At 44.0% G+C, this 8059-nt stretch overlaps 1 non-coding gene across 1 annotated transcript; it reads right to left on the bottom strand.

The window, feature by feature from the left end:
- Window positions 1–7338: 7338 nt before the first annotated feature.
- trnar-ccu (transfer RNA arginine (anticodon CCU)) lies at window positions 7339–7411 on the bottom strand. The gene has a single exon. It is a non-coding gene; the product is annotated as a tRNA-Arg (tRNA).
- Between the last annotated feature and the right edge of the window lie 648 nt (window positions 7412–8059).

The following is an 8059-nucleotide window of genomic DNA, read 5'->3' as shown; positions in this document are numbered from 1 at the left end:
GAAGCACTAGCTTTCGAAGCGATGCTCCTTCACTGGGTGGTTGTCTTCACCTGATGAAGGAGCAGCGCTCTGAAAGCTAGTGCTTCCAAATAAACCTGTGGGATTATAACCTGGTGTTGTGTGACTTTTAACTTCTAAATGTTGTTATTGTACCAGCCTCCACCACTTCCTCTTGCAGCATGTTCCATATAAGCACCACCCTCTGCATGAAAAGGTTGCCCCTTAGGTTCCTTTTAAATTATTATTCCTCTCACCGTAAACCTTTTCCCCTCTGTTTTTGTACTCCCCCACCCTGGGGAAAAGACTGAAGCTATTCACCCTATCCATGTCCCTCATGATTTTATAAACCTCTATAAGGCCACCCTTCAGCCTCCGACACTCCAGAGAAAATAGCCTCAGTCGATTCATCCTCTCGCGATAGCACAAACCCTGTAACCCTTGCAACACCCTTGTAAATCTTTTCTGAATGCTTGCAAGTTTTACAACATCTTGCAATAGCAGGGAAACCAGAATTGAACGCAGTATTCCAAAAGGTGGCCTAACCAATATCCTGTACAGCCACAACCCAACATCCCAATTCCTATACTCAATGCACTGACTCATAAAGGCAAGTGGATCAAATGCCTTCTTCACTGTGCTATCTACCTGCAACTCCTTCTCTTCCTAATCTGTGTGTATGTGAGTTACAATAATCGTTTTGCATTCTGATATGAATAGATTCACTCTTTTGTTAATTCAACATATCCAGGTTTAATTGGATACTTTTAAACACCAATTCAATTGGATTGGGAGGAAGACATCCACAAGAAAGGGTCCCTTTTTAAATTAACCTGTTAGTGACCAACCAAGGATCCAGGTAAATGAAGAAAGGAAACCATTTCATCCCTGCTCACCTGGGAGCTGAACAATTTGGGGTATCTGTCTGGAACTGTAATAACGTGGGGAACAATTCTCACATCAGCCTCTCTTTGTAAGTGCTCCATGTATTTATGAAACAATGCCCTTCACCAGAACATCTCAGTGATATATTTAACATTCCATTCACATTAATCACTCCAAGGGCATGATCTACATGAAGAATATAAACAGTAAGTGGTGAAACTCTAAGGTTCGGAAGCATCTGCTGAAAAAAACAAAATGAATATTGCAAATTGATAATTGTGTTTCTCTCCACAGATGCTACCTGACCTGCATTTCAATATTTCCTGATTTTATTGCAGATTTCCAGCACTTGTGGTATTCAACTCGTGTATAATTTTTTTACGTAAGGAGAATGGAGACTTGAAAACATTGAATGGGACTTTTGCTCATTAACTTCTTGGGAATTGTCTGCTATTGAATGATTTGATTCAGACTTTAGATAAGGTGCAATCATGACAAAGTCTGTGGGATTGTACTTATTATATATCAAGGAACAGCTCATCAAATAAGGCAATCCTCTGAAACATATGAATTCTCACCTCAAGTTTGGGGAGAAAGGTATAAAGGATAAGTATTAGATGGGGTGAGATCTGATCAACTTCAGAAAAACTTTGATCTTAAAACTACAATTCTACAGTGAAAGTGAAATATTGTGAAGTGTATGGTTAATTGTCGATGATATTTGTTCCTCCTTATTTAATTTCTATAAGTATCTGTAGAGTAATTTATAAACATATATTTACGAACCATTGTTATGCATAATTTTGGTAATTTTATAATTTGCCATGACTTTCTCTTCACCTTATTCAAGGAGAGTGTTTATTACAGTGAGTGATACCACACAGTATTTCAATTGCACTGAATTGGTTTTGAAAGATAACTCAATAAATACAGGTTGATGCTGTCGATGGTTCCTGTCGATATATTTCGTTGACCTGTTCAGACGTGTTATGATGTTAAGTCTGAGGCAGAAAGAGGAAGAAGGTATAAGTAAGGTTCAAGAAACTGAAGACAGACAGAGCCCTGGAGATAACAGGAATGAACTCAAACTAGGAAATAGAGAATTTGAAGGGACCATGCAATGTTTATGGGAAACAGGATTAAGGAACCTTCAAGGCATTTTACAGAGGGATAACAAGCAACAGGTCGCCAGGGAAAAAGTATGTCTTCTCAGAGCAAAGGAGGGAATTTACACTTGGAGCCGGAGGAAGTGGCTGAGGTTCTTAATGAATAAACTGCATTGGTATTTCCAAAGGATTCTGGGTAGTCCAAGATGGAGGACGGGAAAAAGTTGTGACTGTAAGAGCTGCCCCTTTTTTGAGGCATTTTAGGTGTTGGGGGTGATTTCCTCAAATTCCAGGAGCAGCAATTACTGTTTTATTATGCAACTTTGGAGAAAAAAATCTCAAAACAACGGCACTTTTAAAAGGAAGAAAGGCAGACAAAGAAAGCGTGTACTTGGTCAGGAGGGTGGGAGGGAAGAAACCAACACTGCTCACTGATATGGATAGGAAGGGTCGAGAGGGATATGGGCCCAGTGTGGGCGAATGGGACGAGATTAGATTAGGATATGTGTGCGGCATGGACGAGTTGGATCGAAGGGTCTGTTCCCATGCTGTACATCTCTATCACTCTCTGACATGGTGGATGGTGAGTCTTGTATATTGATATTCTAGAGCATGTCAATATTAAAAGGGAGGTGTTGGGTGTTTTGAAAAGCATTAAGGTAGACAAGTCCCCAAGACCTGATGGAATCTATCATAGAATCCTGAGAGAGGCAGGTGTGGAAATTGCTCCGGATTTGTGCAAAATATTTGTATCCTTTACAGTCACAGGAGAATTCCCAGAGGACTGGAGAATACCCAATGTTGTTTCTTTCTTTCAGAATGGCAAAAAGAATAATCCAGGAAATTAAAGGCCAGATTGGCTTCCTGTTATTCATTGCTTGGACATCACTGTCTGTGCCTGGATGGTACCCTCTGGAAGTCACTCTGTAAAGATCTCCACCCCTCTACCTTGGGGTCTCAGGATCTCAAGGTGTTCCTCTCTTTGGCCAAGGTTTTGGTCCATGTGTAATGGTTTCCTGAATGTGGTTCCTGTGAAGTGCCTTGTACCATGAAAAGGGATCCCTACATGCAGGCTGTAGTTGGGTTGAAGTGTTATGGAGAGCAGGCAGGAAAGTGGAGTTGAGACCGAGATGAGATCAGCCATGATCGTGTGGGATGACAAAGCAGGCTCGAGGAGCTGAATTGCCGAATTTTTAAGATCTTCGGAACACAACCAAAGACTGAGCTATCAATTGCTGTGGGTGGCTAACATGGTATCTCACCTCAGATGCATCATGAAGAGGATGTCCATGTTCAAAGCCAGGGGTTGTGAGTTCATATCCCATTTGGGCTGTTATGTTTTTAAACATGAACTCTGATCAGCACCCTGTGTCTGTTTGATCTCAATTCCAGTTAATAAGGGGAGATGGTGGTGCAGTGCTAGACCTGGAGTAGGAACCCAGAACACCAAGTTCATGGGGTGGGGGAGATGGACTGTAATCCCACCATACAAGGTGGTGAAATCTCAGCTCAGGAGGAGCTTTGTCTGATGGGAACCATATATTGCTAATGAGGTTTGTTAGGAAGCTAACTAGTTCCATATTCTCCTTTCAGGAAGAAAACCTGGTGAGACTACAGACCCACAGCAATGTGGGTGACTCACCCTCTGGGCAACAAACACTGGCCTAGTCAGAAACATATCGCATTCCTTCCCTGTAGCTCGGTCACAATCCTGGAACACCCTCCATTGATTCATTGTAGGTTTACCTCCAACAAATGGTCAAAAATCACACCACACCAGGTTTTAGTCCAACGGGTCTATTTGAAACCACGAGCTTTTGGAGCATTGCTCCTTCATCAGGTGTAATGAGAGAGGAGGCATCAGACACAGAATGTATAAGTAAAATATCAAAGGGTCATACAAGTGATGTGAATGTATTGAACAAATCCAAAATAGCCAACTCCCTCCTGTTAAATCTTCAATCAGTTCGAAAGGAGATACAAGCAGCACATGGATTGCAGTGGTTCAAAAAGATAGCTCCCCATCACCTTTCAGGGGAAACTAGGGAGAGGCAATAAATGTTGATCTAGCCAGCAATGTTCACACCCTGGAAATGAATTAAAACAATCCCACAATGGAATAAACCGCCAGGGGAAAAGTCATAGTGTAATGACTTGAAAACATCAAGCCCCAACTTTGGATGGTTTCTATTGTTATGTTTTACATTATCATCCAAAACGCACCAGTCATTGACATAAAGGTTATGATTTGGAGGAGCCGGTGTTAGATTGGGGTGGACAACAGGTTTATGTGTGTGTATATGTGTGTGTGTGCAGGGGAGACCGAGTGAGTGTGTGCGTTTGTGTGTGCGTGTGAGGGGGCGATGGTGTGAGTGTCTGTGAGAGTGTGTGTATGTGTATGTGTTCGAGTGTAATGGGGTATACATCTGTGAGAAGGTGTGTTTGTGGGTGTGAGTGTGGGAGTGTGTATGTGTATTGTGTGACAGGATGTGTGTGTGGGTGTGTGTGTGTGTATGTGTGTGTGAGTGTGGGTGTGGGTGTGTGTGTGTGTGTGTATAGTGCCGTGGGGTCGGCTGTAGTGTGACATGAACCCAAGGTCCCAGTTGAGGCCATCCCCATGGGTACCAAACGTGGTTATCAGCCTCTGCTCAGCCACTTTTCGTTGTTGCCTGTCCCAAAGTCCACCTTGGAGGATGGTTACCTGAAGGATCGAGGTTGAAAGTCCCTGATCGTTGAAGTGATCTCCGACTGGGAGGGAACACCTCTGTTTGGTGATTGTTACGCGGTGCCCATTCATCTGTTGCCGTAGCCTCTGCTCGGTCTCGCCAATGGACCATGCATTGGGCATCCTTCCCTGCAGCGTATGAGATAGACAACATTGGCCGAGTCACATGAGTACCTGCCGCGTACATGGTGGGAGATGTCCCCATGTGTAATGGCGGTATCCATGGTGACACTCTGACACGTTTTACAGTGTCTGCTGTGACAGGGATGTTTGGTGTTGTCCTGAAGGCCGGGCAGTTTGCTGTGAACAATGGTCTGTTTAAGGTTTGGTTGCAGTTTAAAGGTGAGAAGTGGAGGGGTGGGGAAGGTCTTGGCGAGGTGCTCATCCTCATCGATAATGTGTTGCAGGCTGTGGAGAATGTGACGTAGTTTCTCAGCTCCTGGTAAGTACTGGACAATGAAGGGTACCCTGTTGGTTGCAGCTCGTGTCTGTCTCCTGAGGAGGTCATTGCAGTTTCCCGCTGGGGCATGTCAGACCTGGCGATTGATGAGTTAAGCATCGTATCACATTCTTATCAGGGCATCCTTGTGTACTTCCAAGTGCCCCTCACATTCCCCCTCACCTGAACAGATCCTGTGTAAGTGTACGGCTTGTACAGAGGGGACGGCTGTTTTAATATGTTGAGGGTGGGTTTGTGGTTGAGTGAGGTGCTGTGGTGCCCATCCTTGATGGAGATGCATGTGTCCAAGAATGAGACAGATACTAAACAGGAGTCCATGGTGAGTTTGATGGTGGGATGAAACTAGTGAAAGTGGGCGGCACAGTGGTTAGCCCTGCTGCCTCACAGTGCCAGAGACCCGGGTTCAATTCCAGCCTCAGGCAACTGACTGTGTGGAGCTTGCACATTCTCCCCGTGTCGGCGTGGGTTTCCTCTGGGTGCTCTGGTTTCCTCCCACAGTCCAAAGATGTGCAGGTCAGGTGAATTGGCCACGCTACATTGCCCGTAGTGTTGGGGTAGGGGTAGGTTGCGCTTCGGCGGGGCGGTGTGGACTTGCTGTCCCGAAGGGCCTGTTTCCACTCTGTAAGTAATCTAAATGTTGGTGAACATAAATGTTGGGAGATTGCAGCATTGTAGCATTGTTCTGACATGAACACAACCAAGGTAGAGGGGATCAATTCTCCTGACATGGCCCCAGAAGCACGTGTTGTCCCAGTGACCTAACAGCTCCATCTCTGATCTTCTAAGCTACTGCCTGTGGTTTACATCCCTTCTGGGGATACTTTCAATTTAAACATTCTCTCCAATTAAAACCCTCTCACTGCATTATCTCCATTCAAATTAAGTTAATCTCTGACCTCATGTCTTTAAAACTCTGCATGGCTGCTTTGAGATCATGGAATTAAAACATTACCAAGTCAGTTTGATACATGTGGCAACAAACGTTTGATGAACTGGAGCGAAAGGGAGTGGAATTAATTTCTCAGCTCTCCCAAAGAGACAGCATTGACATGATGGGCTTCAGTATGTACAGTCACATTCGAAGATTCATTGATCTGAAATTAAACAATCAAATGTCTGTTTCACCACAGTCACCTCATCTGTTGTTCGTTTCCTCACTGATGCAGGAATTAGCATTGACCCATTTGTTCTTGTCTTTCTGGGACCATTCCTTCAATGTTCGCTGTACAAACATTGAGCTTGCTTGACCCCTATACTGTCCTGTTGGTATTTAACAGGAAAACATGCAGGTGAAATAAAGGTATTCCACACTCAATAATTTATATTTACATTCAATGAGTTGGACCAAGATAATAGTGACCCTAAGGGTGGAAGATTCATTGAAAATATTTGATTTGCAAGTAATGATAGGCACAGTGAAAAGTTTTGTCTTGTGAGCAATATAGGCAGCTCACAGAGTTCAGTAGCATAGATAAGGAAATAATAGGGAAACAGCAGCAGGAACAAAAACACAGGTACAGGCGAATATTGAGAGTCTGTGAGACCGTTCAGTATTCTAACAACAGTAGGGTAGAAACTGTTTCAAAACCGGTTGGTGTGTGTGTTCAGGCTTCTGTACCTTCTCCCCGATGGTAGAGGTTGTAGAAAAACATTGCCAGGGTGGGATGGATCTTTGAGAATGCTGGAGACCTTTCCTTGACAGTGGGCCTGGTAGATGGTTTCTATAGATGGGAGGTTGGCCTTTGTGATTGTCTGGGCCGAGTTCACCACTCTCTGTAACCATCTCCGATCTTGAATGGTACAGTTGCCATACCAGGTAGTGAGACATCCAGACAGAATGCTGTCGATGGTGCACCTATAAACGTTGGAAAGGGTATTCTCTGTCAGTAATATCCGATGTTCTGGCGGGATCAGTGTTGAAGGGTTGGTTTGTTGATGAGAGTGTGATGAGAGCTGGCTTCCAAAAGCAAACTCTCCAACCGCACTCTTAGGAATCTCGTCCCCATCCAGAAACAGCAGCCACTTGATCACCACCTTCAACATTCAATCCTGCAGATCCTCGAAAATCTTGTGCAAGATATTGTTGGATACCACTGACCATCAACTGAATGCAGAGATGGGGATTTTTCCAAAATAGATTATAAATAAAGGATAAGCCGCAGAGACACCCCAGATGGGGCTTGAACCCACAATCCCTGGCTTAGGAGGCCAGTGCCTTATCCATTAGGCCACTGGGGCCCCACGTGCTGTTTGCCAATGGCAGTCGTTAAATACTGCACCCTGACCTCACATAGTGTGTATTTCTGTATGTTGTACTCTCACTAATTGGTTCTTAACCCTTCCATCTCATGCCAAATTGTTGGCTGCTTGATAAATTGATCCCACCTCCCATTTCTTCCCAAACAGACAGATGAGATATCAACCAAACTCCAACTTTGCACAACTCAAGTCTGAGGAAAATGGAGGAGACAGGAAAATAGCAAAGGGCTCAATGTTATTTTGTGCAGCACCTTGAAGATATTTGCAGTTACTGGGGAAGGTGAAAGTGGAGATGTTGCAAAAAGCTGCATTGAGGACAAATCAATACAATCTTAGCAGGCATTCAGCCCATTGTGGCTGTGCTGTCTCTTTCAGACAATTCTCCCCAGGATCTCCCAAATCCTGGAATTATCTTGTATAAGTTTCTACTAAACAGCATTTGCCATAATCTCAACACAGGCACAATGATTTTTAACAGAGTAGTTAAAAAATCCAGTCAATTTGGATTGAGATGAAGTTGACATGGGATGAAAATCAGCCACTGCTAAGACCAGGCTTAAAAATGAAATCCCTGAAATCCCAGATTTCAGAAACCAGTGCCATCGCCATTAGGCCACGAGGGCACTA

The sequence above is a fragment of the Chiloscyllium punctatum genome, chromosome 18 (assembly GCF_047496795.1).
Source record: "Chiloscyllium punctatum isolate Juve2018m chromosome 18, sChiPun1.3, whole genome shotgun sequence".
Taxonomy (NCBI): Eukaryota; Metazoa; Chordata; class Chondrichthyes; order Orectolobiformes; family Hemiscylliidae; genus Chiloscyllium; species Chiloscyllium punctatum.
This window is presented reverse-complemented; position numbering and strand designations above follow the sequence as displayed.